Source organism: Zea mays, chromosome 4 (genome assembly GCF_902167145.1).
Source record: "Zea mays cultivar B73 chromosome 4, Zm-B73-REFERENCE-NAM-5.0, whole genome shotgun sequence".
Lineage (NCBI taxonomy): Eukaryota > Viridiplantae > Streptophyta > Magnoliopsida > Poales > Poaceae > Zea > Zea mays.
This window is the reverse complement of record NC_050099.1, coordinates 121,742,590-121,758,691: the sequence shown is the minus strand read 5'-3', so window position 1 is coordinate 121,758,691 and position 16,102 is coordinate 121,742,590.

Here is a 16,102-nt window from a genome sequence, read left to right as displayed (position 1 = left end):
ATTCTTTAGTCTCACTTTCCTGTCTCGCTACTTGACTGTTTCAGCTTGGTATTTATTGATACGACCTATTGCTTGAAGTCTAACCCCTTCTATAGTGTCTTTTGATAATTTGCAAGTGTCTTCGTCCTCTGTCGAAGCTAGAGTCCTTATTTATCCTATTCTTGCTTCTTCTTGTGTTATTCCTTCGTCTCCGAACAAAAGCTTAAATAGAATGAACCATGTGACCTTGAGACAATAGTGTTATGATTCCACACTGCTTTCACCAATTTGTCGGGCCACTTTCCCTTTGGTAGATTAAAGATTGATTTCATTATTCCTATGATGATGACTCCATTGGCTCGCTCTACCAAACCATTGGATTCTGGATGCCTCATTGATGCAAAGTGTATCTTTGTACCAATTTGATCACAAAAGGTTTTAAATGTTTCAGAGTCAAATTGTGCTCAGTTGTCAACTGTAATGGCCTTCGGCACACCAAAACGACAAATGATGTTTTGCCAGAAAATGTTTTGAACTATGGCCGAAGTTATCATGGCTAGAGGTTTGGCTTTGATCCATTTTAAAAAATATTCCACTGCTACTACGACATATCTCAAATTCTCTTATGCTGGTGGAAGTGGGCCCAATAAGTCTAGGCTCCATCTTTGCAGTGGGCAAGGGGGTTGAATCAGCTATGTTAAAGATGAAGGTTGTTTCTGATCCCTGGCACACTTCTGACTGTTTTCACATTTTTGTACCAAATCCGTTGCGTCCGAAGCAGCCTTCGGCCAATAGAATCCTTGTCTAAAAACTTTTCCAATGAGTGACCTAGATCCGATGTGAGCTCTGCATATTCCTAAATATATTTCCTTAATCAACTCTTGACCTTCAGCTTTGGATAAGCATTTTAGTAATAGGGAGCAAACTCCTTGTTTGAACAATTCCCCTTCTATGATCACATATGGCCTTGTCCTGGCATGCATCATTTTTATATAAACTTCATCATCCAAAGAATAATTGCCTTGAAGGAAAGATACAATGTCTATTCTCCAATCCTCGCTATGCACAGGTGAAATTGTAAGCATCGCTCGTTGCATGAGCTGAACTGAAGGTGCTTTGAGTGTTTCAAAGAATATTCTGAGGGGAGCGGGAGCCACTGTGCCACTGATTTAGCTAGTAAATATGTCTGTTCATTGTCTCCTCTTGGGATGTTTTTACTGAAAATCCTTCAAAGGAGGCCTCCATCCTTCATACTATGTCAAGATATTTTTCGAGCTTTGGGTCTCTTGCCTTGCTGTTGTTGTCAACCTGGCCTGTGATTACTTGTGAATAAAATTTGAGGACTATCCTTCTTATCCCCATGGCCCTAAGCTTTCAAAGTCTCAAGAGGACAACTTCGTGTTCTGCAATGTTGTTTGTACAATTGAACTCCAATCTAGCTGCATAGCAGGTTTTGATTTTTGATGGCGAAATTAGAATGATAGTTGCTCCTGCGCCGTAGGTTCCCCATGATCCATCACAGAATACTATCCAAGCTTTGGTATCTATTGAGTGCACTTCTTCATGAGCCCCAGGCGTCCAATCAATAACGAAGTCTGCTAATGCTTGAGATTGAATCGAGGACCTATGGACAAAGTCAATGGTGAACTCGTTTAACTCCACGACCCATTTGCCAACCCTTCCTGTAGCTTCTCTATTTCTTATGATGTCCTTTAGAGGTTGAAATGAAGGTACTATGATGTGATAGGACTGGAAATAATACCGAAGCTTCCTAGAGGCCATCAATATAGCGTACAGTACCTTCTTCAACTCTGTGTAGTTTCTTTTCAATGGACTTAGTACTTTAGAGATGAAGTATATTGAGACTTGTTTCTTTGTTTGTTCATCTTTCTTTTCTTGCACCAGCGTTGCACTAACTGCCATGTGGGAAGCTGCTACATACAATAGCAATGGGGCTCCTAACAAAGATGGAGTTAAAGTTGTCAGGTGTATAAGATATTGTTTCAAATCTTCAAAGGCCTTTTGTTGAACTGTCCCCTAATTGGAATACTTCGAAGAATGGTAGATTCCTTTCTACTAATCTTGAAATAAACCTATTCAGTGATGCCAGCCAGCCTGTCAATCTCTGAGCACCTTTTCTTGACTGTGGTGGTTCCATCTGAAGTATAGCTTATATTTTGTATGGGTTAACTTCAATCCCCTTTATTGATACTAGACATCCAAGGAATTTTCCTTTCTTCACCCCGAAGACACATTTTTCTGGGTTTAACTTGAGGCCAACCTTTCTGAAATTAGCAAATGTTTCTTGCAAATCATCAATGTGGTTTTCTTGCTTCGTACTTTTAACTATGATATCATCAAAATATGTGAAAACATTCGTGCCAATTTGAGTGCAGAGAACTTTAGAAGTCATCTTGTATTCCTGTTGAAGCTTCCTTCAGCATTCTTGAGCCCCTCGGGCATCCGAAGATAGCAATAATATTTCCACTAGGGGCTATGAAGTTTGTTTTGGGCTCATCCTACTTCATATAGACTATTGATAGCCTAAATAACAGTCCAACATGCTCATGAGCTCCGAAGTAGTTGTTGCATCTATGAGGGAGTCTTCTTGGTAAGGGGAATTCATCCTTCAGGCACGCCTTGTTGAGATCTGTGAAATCAATGCACATTCTCCACTTTACATTGACCTTCTTCACCATCCCAGTGTTGGCTAGCCATTCTGGGTTTGTCACCTCTCTGATCACTCTGACACTGAGGGGTCTTTTAACTTCATTTCTTGCACCTTCAACTTTATCATCTGACATCTTCCGAAGCTTCTGCTTTCTTGGTCTGACAGTTTGGTCTACATTAAGAGAGTGCTCGATGACATCTCTATTGACACCACAAAGATCATTGGCTGACCAAGCAAAAACATCCTTGTTATTGAACAAGAATTTTAATATAGCTTTTTCCTGTTCCTCAGATAATTGGGACCCAAACAACACATTTTGTTCAGCTATGTCTTCGCACAAAATCATAGACTTTGGTTGATCCGTTGAGGCAGCTTTATCTCTTATATACTTATGATGCTGATGAGCTTCGGCTTCATCTATATTGTGAATGGCCCTGGAATCTGTCCAATTCCCTTCGACCCTTCTAGCAGCATCTTGGCTTCCATGCACAACAATAGGACCCTAATCAGATGGTATCTTCGTACACAGATATGCTGGATAAAGTATTTCTTCGAAAGCATTTAATGTTCCTCGCCAATGATTGCATTGTAAGGATAAGACATGTCTACAATGTCAAATACAACTTGCTCTGCTATGATGTTGTGCACATAACCGAAGGCGATTGGCATTGTTGGGGGCCTTCTTCCTCCGAAGGTCCTAAAAACGTGACTGACCATATGTTTTCAGCATGACATGGACTATTACAGGAGGCTTCGGCTTTGGGATGAAGGTTTTCTCTTATAACAAGGTGAGTTATAGCCCGAAGGTGATAAGAATGGGCGATGAAGCTGTAGCCGAAGAGCTTCGGCTTTGATGTGATGAAGAAGACCAAGTATGATGATGACTAAAAAGCGACAAAGACTACTCAGTCCTTAATATTTTGTGTTATGATGATAGATAAATGTCAGGGACATGAATGTAATTTTATCTGAGCTGTGTCCCGTGCCTATAAATCGATTAACAGCAGCACCGTACTGTTCACGCTGGATTGTGTTCACCCTCTAGAATCTACACCTTTGAGCAAGCCGAAGGTATCAATGTAATGTTAATCATGTTAATATTCATACATGTTTTATGGAATACAAATATGAATGAATTAGTAAGATGCAGTTACTGCCTTCATCTTTATGCATTCTTATTCACATGTTAATGATGAAGATATGTCCTTCTTGACCTTCATCTGATGAGCATTAGGCCCACATGGAGATAATGCTTCGGAAGACGAAGGTCCTTAATCTTTAACAATTGTGTTGCCTTGTTCTTGATTCACAACATTTGAGAACAAGTGACCAACATTGGCGCCCACCTCCGGTGAACTCAAATGACCACCTTTGGCAAGCATTCAACTTCACCATGCCGCCAAAGAAGACAACAGCGCCAGGGGCTGCTCTTCAACCACTGGACACAAACCAGAAGCCAGAAGAGAAAGGCTACCAGCCCAACACCTCAGGAGGAGGAGTTGGATTAGGAGATCAGGGATTTAGAAGCCATTCATCAACAAGTACAAAGGAAGAAGGAAAAATGCTTCGGCTAGCCGACCTTCAGAGGAAGATTGATGAAGCAGCCAAGGAAATGCGTCATCTTACTTAGGATGACCAAGACCGAAGGCCCCAACACAGGGAGCTTCGTCAAGAGAGCCTAATCAATGAAGATGAATGGTACGACGAGTTTCACCATGGTAACTTTGCTTTCGATGATGCTTCTCCTTTGGCAGCAGAGTTGCAGGCTACCCCATGGCCACCATCTTACAAGCCACCTCAGCTCCCCATGTATGATGGGCATTCAGACCCAAAGTAGTTCCTAATGAGCTACGAGGCAACAATATCCTTGTATGGGGGCAATACTGCCATCATGGCGAAGTCCTTCGTCATGGCAGTTAGAAGTGTGGCTCAGACATGGTATTCTTCTCTTTGGCTAGGGACAATTACGTCGTGGCAGAAGTTGAAGGACATGCTAGTCATCAGTTTCCAGGGCTTCCAGACGTAGCCAGTCACTGCCCAAGCTCTGTTCCAATGCACATAGGACCATGAGGAGTACCTGCAAGCGTACGTCCGAAGGTTCTTGCGACTGAGAGCTCAAGCGCCTACATTGCCCAATAAAGATTGTCATTGAGGCTATGATCAAGGGGCTCCGACCAGGACCCACAGCATAATATTTTGCAAGAAATCCACCACAGACATTGGAGAAGCTTCTCCAGAAGATGGATGAATACATCTGAGCTGACAATGATTTCCGCCAAAGAAGGGAGGAAGCATATAGGTATTTTGAGATGACTTGGGGCTTCAGAGGAAGACTCCACCCCAGGCACGTTAGAACAATCCACAATCCCAACACAAACGATGACAGGACCAACCATACTCAGAGCAGCCATCACAGCTCATAGTCTTCGAGAACACAACAAACTTCCTACAGGCCACTAGCCCGAGAGGCAGAGGGGGAGAAGTTTTGGGGGAAGGTATGGTAATCATCCCAGGAAACAGTTCTGCCTATTCTGTGGCGAAGACAAGGGACACACCACAAGGACATGCCAAGTCACGATCTAGAAGCAGAAGGAAATCGCGGAAGTCGAAGCACGACAGAACCAGCCGAAGCAGGTCTTGCATACTGCCTCGTGCTACTCTCTGTATATCCCGGAGTATGTGGGCAACCAGCATCCTACGACCTCTGTTGCTTCGGCAAGTCATTACCAAGCTTCTTGGGCTCAGTTTCCACCACCACCACCACCACCACTGATGCCTGCCCCGAGTCACAATCAACAGCCAGAAGGGCATCGATAGGTTCAGCAACAGCGTGACCTTCGAAAGGAGTCCAAAGCTCGCACAGTCAACAACACTGTGCCCAAGTCGAGGCATATCTACTGAAGGTGGCACAACGCTTCTACAAAAGAGTATTTTAATCCAATGTATTTTTACTTATTTTTATCTTTACATTTTCCTCTAAAAAAGACGATACAAGAAGGTTTAACCTTCAGTCCAATGTAATAAGACTATGATACACCATTGAGTGTAACAAGAGCGGCCCATAAACCTCCAAAGTCATTCCTAAAGGAATGCAGAGTAAGTAGCAAAGCTCCAAAGTCGTTCCTAAGGGAATGCAGAGCTTAAATGGCACCTAAGTCAAAGGTGAAGAAGCTCCAATGTCGTTCCTAAGGGGATGCAGAGCTTAAATGCCACCTAAGTAAAAGGTTAAGAAGCTCCAAAGTTATTCCTAAGGGGATGCAGAGCTTAGCTCCAAAGTCGTTCCTATGGGAATGCCGAGCTAAAATACCACCTAAGTAAAAGGTGAAGAGACTCCAAAGTCGTTCCCAAGGGGATGTAGAGTCTAGGTGTGTATTCGTGTGGGATTTTACCTTCAACACAAATAACATTTTGCATCATACCATCATATCATATCGCACAGCATCGCATCATACATCATTTTGCATTAGTAAAGAGCCATGGAGAAACAAGCAAAAGTTGCTTCTTTGAAAATGATTTTTGGATTATGAAAGAACATACTATAGCACAAGATATGCTTTAGACACCTATATTTTCACACTGGAGGAGAATCTTCGTCAGCAGTATTACTACACAGCAATAGTAGCACAATACCAAGTATTTAATAGACAGAAGGAGAATCTTTTTCTTTGTGAAGCATGAAAAGAAGGGAAGGTGTTTTTTCGTGATGGCTCAAAGAACGGTATGTACGAAGGTTTCATGCATCAGAAAGAAATATATTACATTAACACACATACAAATATTTGATGTTTGGTTCTTACAAGAGATGAAGGCCATGTACAAACATTAAACTCTTAAATATACAAAGTTTTAATCTTCTTTCAACACTTTTTCAGCGGCTTCATTCAGCAATCTGTTGATAGCTTCGTCAACAGCTTCTTAGCAATTTTAATCATATCTAATGCTTCCTTTCAACACTTATAAGCCTTGCACGCTCGATAGCTTCTTTAGCTCGTTTGGTTTCCTCTTGAGCATCGTGAGATTCTTTTTCATTCTTTCTAATAGCTTCATCAGCTATCTCATGGCCACCCGTCATCCACACCTCGGAGTAAAATTTCCCGCCTAGCGTAGAAGCTTCGTCCGAAGGGTTTTTAATGTCTTCCACTGAGAAAACAAATCCTGACTGAACTACAGCCTTAGCATGTTCGCAGCCAGCTTTCTCTAAGATTGACGTGGCCCCCCGTGAACTAGCGAAGGCGCAGAAATCTCCTCGGTCATTCAAAATTTCGTCAAAAGCTTCGGCTTCTTCACTGATCCACTGGACAACTCCATCAGGGTCGCCACAAATGAATTTTTGCTCAGAAGAATATGCCCCAACCTTAGCAAAGCTGTCTTTTAACTTCTTGGCGCATTCCAAGGATATCTCATAATATTTTTCTTTCGAAGCCCGAAACTCATCGGCATTCTTTTGCGCTCTTGACCTCTCGATCTCGCAAATCTCATGCTTCACAACCTCGACTTCAAATTTTTCGGTTGCTTCAGCAACCTTCTTTTTTAGCTCTTCCACTTCGGCTTTATGAGCTTCTTTTTTAGCCTCACTAGATTTTAGCTTCTTCAATAAGGAAAGTAATATCATATCCTTTTAAAGAGCTTCGTTTCTCAATGATATAACTTCTAAATGAAGGTTCCCAAGAGCTATTTGGCAGCTCTCATCCTCTGCATCTTTTTGGGCCTTCAAAGCCTTGCTCAAAATTAAACCCTGAAAACGAAGAATGATCATGAAATAAGGGTAAGAAAAACCATAGAAATGGTTCATTGTAGAACAGAAAACCAAAATATACACACCTTCAGGATATTGTAAGCAAGACTGTCTGCAAGTTGGTCCTTCGACATTGCGGATAGTCCAAGTTCAAGTTTTGGATATTCCATATTGTCCATCATTTCTCGGCAGACGTGTAATTCTTTATTGTCTGGTAGATAATAAAGGAAATCATCTTCGTCATTTCCACCGTACACCAAGGACCCTCAGGGGTACTTTAGATCCCTGGCATAATGTTGCACTTCGGCAACCGGCTCTTCTGATAGCCGCTTTCCCGAAGCATGTCGAACAATGAATTCCAGCTCTCTAACAGGTGCTTTAGGAGCAGGAGAATTGAATTTCTCAGAAACACTCTCTTTCTCCAGTGTTACCGCTGCAGTTTCCAAAGACCTAGCTTCGGTAGGAGTCTTTGAAGGTCCAGCTTCAGCTGGAGTGTGGATTATGTTGGCATCAGCAGTTTCCCTTTAATCTTTAGCCTGTGTGCTGGGAGCTCTGGCAGAAGCTAGAGTTGTTGTCTTCACAGACTCCATAACAGCATCTAACACACTAGCCATTCTCCTTTTCCATGGAGTCGCCGCGGGTATGTTTGATGGCTTCGGCAGTTCAGTTGCGCATGGTGGACTCAGTACCTTTAACGGTTCTGCCGTCTTCTCTAGTTTCGGCTCTTCAGTTGGATTTGTCTTAGCTTCGACTGGCATAGAGTGACCTGGTTCTGTGACTGGAGCAACCCTTTCACTCAGCCTTGGCACGTCGGCCGTCTCAATACGCCTGGGTTGGTGTGCCAAAACTTTAACCTTTTTCGACCTCGACACACTAGAAGTTGCCGAGGTAGCAGCTTTCCTTTTCTTCCCTTGCTTTCGAGTGGGATAGCAGTAGTCTAGGTACACAAACCCGATAGCATCAAACACCCTATTCAATCTCTTTTTGCCCCGAGCTCCGAAGGCGGTTGTCATAGCTTCATCTTCGGACTTTGAATATGCTCCAAGCAGCTCATCACTAGTCACCTCTATGGCATCTAGCTAGTCATCATTTGGTTCATCAAACTGGCTCCTATATCAAAAGGTATACTTCAGATAGACTAAACCATTTTGGTTGGATCTAGCGGCAGCCTCCTTCGACATTTCTCATCCGTTTACAAGTGGCCACACTCTGTAAGCAATATGCTCCTGGACCAAGTCTCTTGTGCCTATGTAAGTGCACACTGTATTGAAGGCTGCCTGGCACGCCTGCACATCATTTCCAAGGGCAGTGGGTGGCCTTCTAATGCCGAAGCGAGACCATATAGTTCGCTGAATAACCCCTCATATATCCTCCCTCTGACTCAGATCAACCTTCACATAAAACCACTCTTGCATCCAAGAGCCTGGCCATTTTTTCTGAAATGTCAGCACATGATAGCTGGCCTCAGCACGATGCACGAAGCTGTAGCAGCCAAAATTGTTGTGATATTGCTCTTTCCCAGTCACCTTCATCTGATATGTTAACTCGTGCATATTGCAGAAACACCTGGCATCTGGCTCTAACCCTTGGCTCCTCATGGCCCATAAAAAACCCCTACTTTGACAATAGCTTTGGGGGTATGTTGATGAAGATAAATTTCAAAAGTTTTTAGAACTTTGACCAACATTTTGTCCAGGGGGAATCGAAGTCCGGCTCTCACGATTGAAATATCACGAAAGTATCTCCCTCTCATTGCTTCAATCTGCCCTTATTTAATAGTCGACTTTCCGAAAACAACATGGCTCGGTCTCCATGGCCGATCTTCGGCATCTTCATTTCCACTTTCTACATCGAAACTCTCACTATCGCTGGAGTTTTCATATATTTCAGCCAACATCTTATTGGTGATCTTCTCCATGTTGGTTTTTTCCATAGCTTCGTAAAATCCGGCCAGTGCCGGGTCAATTATCTTCTTCTCATCAGCCATTTAGGCAATGGTTGCTAGAATGCCGAAGCTCAAAATCCAATTAAACTCGATGAAGCAAGGAAGGTTAAAATTGTGGTAGAACCTCCCAAGTTATTGGGCCCACATGCACCTGTCCTTGTCCCGAGGACCTCAAACGGCTATGCATATGCACCAAACAACTTAACAGGATCTGTCCGAGTGTCCCAAGGACCCCGGATAAACCACTTACCACTAACATCGCAGGATTAAGTAAACACAACTCACATACAAACACTTACAGCGGAAATAAATTCTTTATTACAAAATGATTACAAGTTTATCAAGATTCTATTATACCTCATCGGAGTGATTACAAAAGAAAGTGATTCAAAAGAATTACAATTTGAAATGTTATAAAGTATTCGTAAATTTGAAAATACATGCTAGCTTAAGTGACAATCCTCAATAAAGAAGCTAAAGAGGGGATATACTTATATAAGAAGGCCGAGCCCACCGACACTTAACATCAACCACAATCAAAGTGACTCGTAACCTGCAGCAACAATGGGAATAAAACCCAGAGTACGCAATTACTCAGCAAGACTTACCCGATTAAAGAAAAGACTCTCAAGGGCATGCTGGGTTAAAAGGATTCAAGGTATAGCTTATCAAGTTCAAAGACTCATTTTTGCAGAAGAGCTTACTAATACTGGGTCCTTAAGCCAAAATTTTATTTAGCAAGTTGAGTTCTTTTCTGATTCTATATTTGCCTAATCTAGAGCATTCACTTGTCCTATACTAGCTTTCTTTTAAAATCAAAATTTTGTTTTGCTTGTTATCTACGATGAAGGGCAGCGATCTAGTCTTCATATCCGAGAAGTAACGACGATCCGAATCGATTAATACCCAGTTGGGGATCTCCAACCTTACGACATATGTAGTACTTAACCCTTGCATATGTCAACCATTCCCACGGATCCTCCACTACATGAACTGGTCTGCGCTACCCAGGAGCACATTACCCTACCATCCAGCCTCTTGCTAGGAGGGTAACTGCTACTCCCACCATCTCCCATGCCTAGTGCGCGATTTTCTTTCCACGTATGGAATAGTCGGGTTCAGGCTTACCCATGATGAGGTATGTGGCTAGTTAAAAGGTCCTAGATCATCAGGTCAACAATCGGTACGGTCCTTAATCTACATAGACGGGCGACCATGTCTGCTCAGCGTCAGGCTGGATTTATTCAAACCCTTTCCCCATTTTTGGTACCCGGCAGGGGTACTCTTTTCGAGTGACGAGTCCACTTCGGCTGTAGAGGATTCATCACCTTAGTTTGTTTTTATTTTTGAATCAAAAAACCCATAACCAATGTTCCACATCATTCTTTTTGAAAACAAATGATTTTTTAGTTTCTAAGCAGGACTAAGCATTATCAGTTCTTTTTATAAATCAGGGATCAAGGTATAGTATTCAAATTCCAAGGAATGGTAATGCATCAATTGTTCATCACACAACTCCTATCACCTAATGCATCATTTAAGGTGATAAAGCATTTAAAATGCAAGGAAGGTGCAAATGCACCGGGGCTTGCCTAGGATAACACTACGTTAGTGTTGTTAGATGATGACCACTTGGTGAGCATCTCTCATTGTGGCGCTTGTTTGATTCATCCACTTTAGCTTCGTCCATCAGCATCACCTTGAGATCAATCCAAACCTTGTCTTCCACATCACGTGATCAATTAACGTACCTAAATGATATGCATAATGCATATGAGTGAATAAGAGCATAAATAGCACAAGATAGATAAGTTATACTAAGGAGGATACAAACTTAAAGCAAGACATCACAATTCTTAGGTGTAACAACTTGATATATTTAACTCTATATCAGACATGACGTTCTAGTCAATTGGACCTAAACCAATCATCAAGTAACATTAGCAATATACAAATCCTAATATATTTAGAATATAACACTGATGTACCACAATATTTAAAAACAATCACTATATGTTGACATATCACTACGTATCACAATTTCATTTTTCTCACTTAAACGGATCTAACTCAAGCATCAAAAGACTACACATAAATCCCAACCTCATGAACTAGAATATCCTACCGAATGATTAACACCACTCTTAGTACTAAGGAACAACTCATTATTAACAAGCATATAATTCTATGGTATAATATTGTTGGTCGCTTGTTCTCAAATGCTATGAGTTAAGAACAAGGCAACACAAATGTTAATGGTTAAAGACCATCATCATTCGAAGCATTATCTCCCTCGGGATATAATGATCTTCAGACGAAGGTCATGAAGGACATACCTTCATCATTTTAATATGCAAGAATATAAACAGGGGCATATGGAACATAAAAAGACCATGAATAACCATATTAAATCATTCATATTGACATTGTATAATCATGAGCAAACATTAATGATATTAAATTACATTTGTACCTTCGGCTTGATAGAAGGTAAAAATCCGAGAGTGACGTGCAAGCGATTTCAAGTCAGCGTGAACAGTACGGTGATACTGTTCATCTATTTATAGGCACAGGACGCAACCTGGGTAAAACTACATTCATGTCCCTGACATTTACTATTAACCAAAAAGTAAGCTGTTTAGGACTAAGCAGTCTTTTCCCTTTTAAGTCGGTTTCATTCTTCATCATCGTCTTTGTGCTAAGCCGAAGCTTCTCCATCCATAGCTTTGGAACTGGTCCATCCTTCTTCCAGGTCGCGCCTTTCATACTATGTACAACTTCACCTCAAAGCTGAAGCCTCCTGTGATAGTATACTATACTAGAAGACATGTTAGTCGTGTTTTTGAGGACCTTTAAATTACGAAGGCTCCCAACAGTAGCCCCTCGCAGTATTAATTTGTTCTAGTAACTTAACAAATTCAGACTGCGACGTGAACGAAGGCCTTTAGCCGAAGGTCCGAAAAAACACCTTCCCTTCGCTAGAATAGCGAAAGCAATGACAAGCGGGGCCCGCCAAGTTGCAATGCACGAGGCATATAAATATAAACCCACAGCGATAGCATCTGCTGTGCCATTTCAATTGTTTGTGCTTTTTTCTCAAGTTTTAAATTTCTTGCTGTCAGATTTCACTTGTTTTGTGAGCTTCGGCATTTGCACAAGTGTTCGCTATACGTCTAAAGAGAAGATGTCTGAGGAGAAAAGGATTATGGACCCTGCCCTAGCTGGGTTTTACGAAGCAATGGAAAAGACAAACACGAAAAAGATTACAAATGAAATATTAGCTGAGCTGTCTGAAGATTCTGGTGATAGCGATGACATTGATGTGGAAAGCGGAAATGAAGATGTTGAAGATCGGCCCTGGCGGCCAAGCCATACCATCTTCGGAAAGTCGTCCATCAAACAGAGCCATATTGATGCCATGAAGGGGAGATATTTTTGTGACATGTCTATTGTGAGGGTTGGAGGGGACAGCGCCGCCCCCGCGCCCAAAAAAGATGAAGTTGATGTTTACAGAAGCTTTTTGAAAGCAGGTCTTCGATTCCCCTTGAGCAGTTTTTTGGTTGAAGTTTTGAAGACATTTGAAATCTTCCTTCATCAAATCACTCCTGAAGCTTTAATCAAAATGGGTATTTTCGTTTGGGTCGTGAGAAGCCAAGGGCTGGAGCCTAGCGCGAAGTGCTTCTACAACATGCACAAACTTCTGTACGAGACGAAGGCCACTGGTAAAGAGCAATATCACAACAACTTCGGTTGTTATGGCTTCATTCCTCGCTCCGATGTAAGTTATCCCATTCCAACATTTCAGAAAAGGTGGCCCGGGGCCTGGATGGAGGAATGTTTTTATGTCAAAAATGATTTGGTTGAAAGGGAAGACATAAATGGGATTATCCAACGCCCCATCTGATCTCGCTTCGGCCTCCGAAGGCCAACTGCTACGCTTGAAAATGATACCGAAGCATGCCAGAAGTCTTTCAATAATGTCTATGCCTTCATTGGCACGAGAGACCTGGTTCAAGAGCACATAGCCTACAGGGTATGGCCACTCGTGGATAACTGAGAGATGCCGAAGGAGACTACTGCCGGGTCTAGTCAAGGTGGATTGGTTTACTTGAAATACACCTTCAGATTCAGAGACCAGTTTGACGAACCAAATGACGACTGGCTGAAATGTGTTGAGGCGACTAGCGATGAGTTACTTGGAGCGTACACAAGAGCCAAAGATGTTGCTTTGACCTCAACCTTCGGAGGGTGAGGCAAGAAAAGATTGAACAGAGTTTTTGATGTTATCGGCTTCGTGTACCCAGACTACATTTACCCCTCGCGAAAGCAGGGGAAGAAAAGGAAAGCTGCCGCCTCGGCCATCTCTGTTGTGCCAAAGGGCAAGAAAATTAAGGTCTTGACCCACCGGCCAAGATACATTGAAACGGCCACATTGCCGAAGTTTGGTGAAGGAACATATTCTACTACCGAGATAGAACAAGCTGCTCCTACCGGTCTGAGCACCGAAAAATCGGCTGTAGTGCCGAAGGTGTCTATATACGAGCCAGCCGAAGCCAAAGAAGAGGTGGCCAAAAAGCCAGAGCTAGAAAAAACAATATTGCTGCCAGAAATCGTGAGCCCTCCGGCAGAAGTAGAATTGCCGAAGGTTGCAAAGGCTTCGCAACAACTCCCAAGAGAAGAAGAATGGCTAGCGTACTAGACGCTGTCATGGAGACAACAAGGGCGCTGACTCCTGCCCCTGCAAGAAAAGTTGCCCAAGCTGTGCCGGCTCGTGCTGAAACCGAAGCTAAGCCCTCAGCGCCCACGGAGGCAGAGCCTTCTGCAACTGAGAGAGCCGAGCAAGAATCTCCAGATACTGGCATGGCTCTGGAGAAGGATGCACCCGAAAGAGCTAAATCTCCTACTCCCGTAGCACTATCCGAAGATTGCAACTTTATTATCCGTCATGCTTTGGGAAAAAAAGTTATCTGAAGAAGAAATCATGGAAGCCAAACACTACGCCCGGGAACTAAAATATCCGAAGGGGGCCTTAGTGTTCAACATCACGGACGAAGATGATTTCCTATACTGTCTCCCGGACAACAAAGAAATATCTGCCTGCCGGGAGATGGCCAAAAATATGGGATTTCCGAAGCTTGAAGTTGGCCTCTCCGCCATGTCAAAAGATGACCTTGCAGACAACATTGCATGCAACAGTCTGAAGGTACGAAAGTGATGAACTTAAAAATAGATTATCTTGTCTTGTATTCTCGTGTTGATTCTATGTTCTTGCAGGTCTTATTTCTTAGCAACGCTTTGAGGGCGCAAAAGAATGCTGAAGATGAAAGTTGCGTGATAGCCCTCGGCAACCTTCGATCAGAAATTATTAAGCTAAGAAATGAAGCCGTGGAAAAAGATAAAATTCTGCTTTCATTGGTGGATAAAGTCAAAAAAGTCAAAGAAAAATTTAACACTCAATCCGAAGCTTATAAAGCCAAAATTGAAGACCTTCAGAAAAAACTTGCCGAAGCTAATGAAAATTTTGCACTCACAAAAGCTAGTCAAGAAATAAGTGAATCGTCGAACACTAGGATGGAGAAATATGTTGAGGAGCTTCGCGAATCCAAGGAAAGGCGCTTTGTAAAATCCTTGGATTGCATGAAAAATTAAAAACCAGCTTTGCCAAAGTAGGTGCTTATTCTTCCGAAGAGAATTTTATTCGAGGTGACCCCGAGGGTGTTATTGATTGGATAAGCGGGGAAGCCGAAGCTTTTGAAGAGATCCTGAGCGATTGTGGGGATATCTGTGCTTTCACTGGCGCTCGAGGAATTGCGGCAATTCTAGAGAAGGTTGGTTGCGACCACGTTAAAGCTACGGCCCAGACTGAAGCTGTCTTCTCCACAGACGACACGAGAGACCCTTCGGCCGAAGCTACTCTGGTGGGCGGAAAATTTTATTCTGATGTCTGGGTGAACGATGGCCGAGAATTGGCCAACGAAATCATAAAGAAAAATAAAAAAGAAACCCATGATGCCCGAGATGAAGCTAGGCGAGCTGAAGAAGCTGCTGAGCGCGTAAGGCCTATAGGTATTGTTTTTGAATTTTAGCTTTGGTGTTTATTTTTCTAGAGACGAACTAACAGTTTGCCTATTACAGTTGAACTGTCACCGCTGCCCTAGCCATAGAACCCCCTAGCCGATCCGGTCATGAAGGAAGCACTGGATATAATGAGCGTTGCTAACCCCATCATCTACGAAGTCGTCAACAGGCTGCTGAACGAAATCGCCGAGAATATACTTAAGGAAGATTAGATTTTTATTGTAATGATACTATGTAACATTTGGTGTATGGAATAATTAATCAGACATGTAAACTATTGTAATATATTTCTTTACGATGCATGAAATTTACGCACATACCGTTTTTGAGCCTTCGGCGAAAAAACACCTTCCCTTCTTTTCATGCTTCATAAAGAAAGAAGCCCCTTTTGTGTCAAATCTGTTGTGATGAAATTGTGTTTGCCAAAGGTTTGCTTCGTGCCTCAGCACATTTTCATTTAACAAAGTATTACCGAAGATCTGCTTCGTATCCAATCTTTTTGTCGTTGATGTGATATGATGTATGATGTAATGTTATGCAGAATGATGCGATGGTGTCATGCAATATGATGGTGATGCCGAACGCACACACAAGCGCGCCCACACTGGAACACACAAGACTCTGCATCCCCTTAGGGACGTCTTTGGAGTCTTTAAGCTCTGCATCCCCTTAGGAACGACTTTGGAGCTTCTTC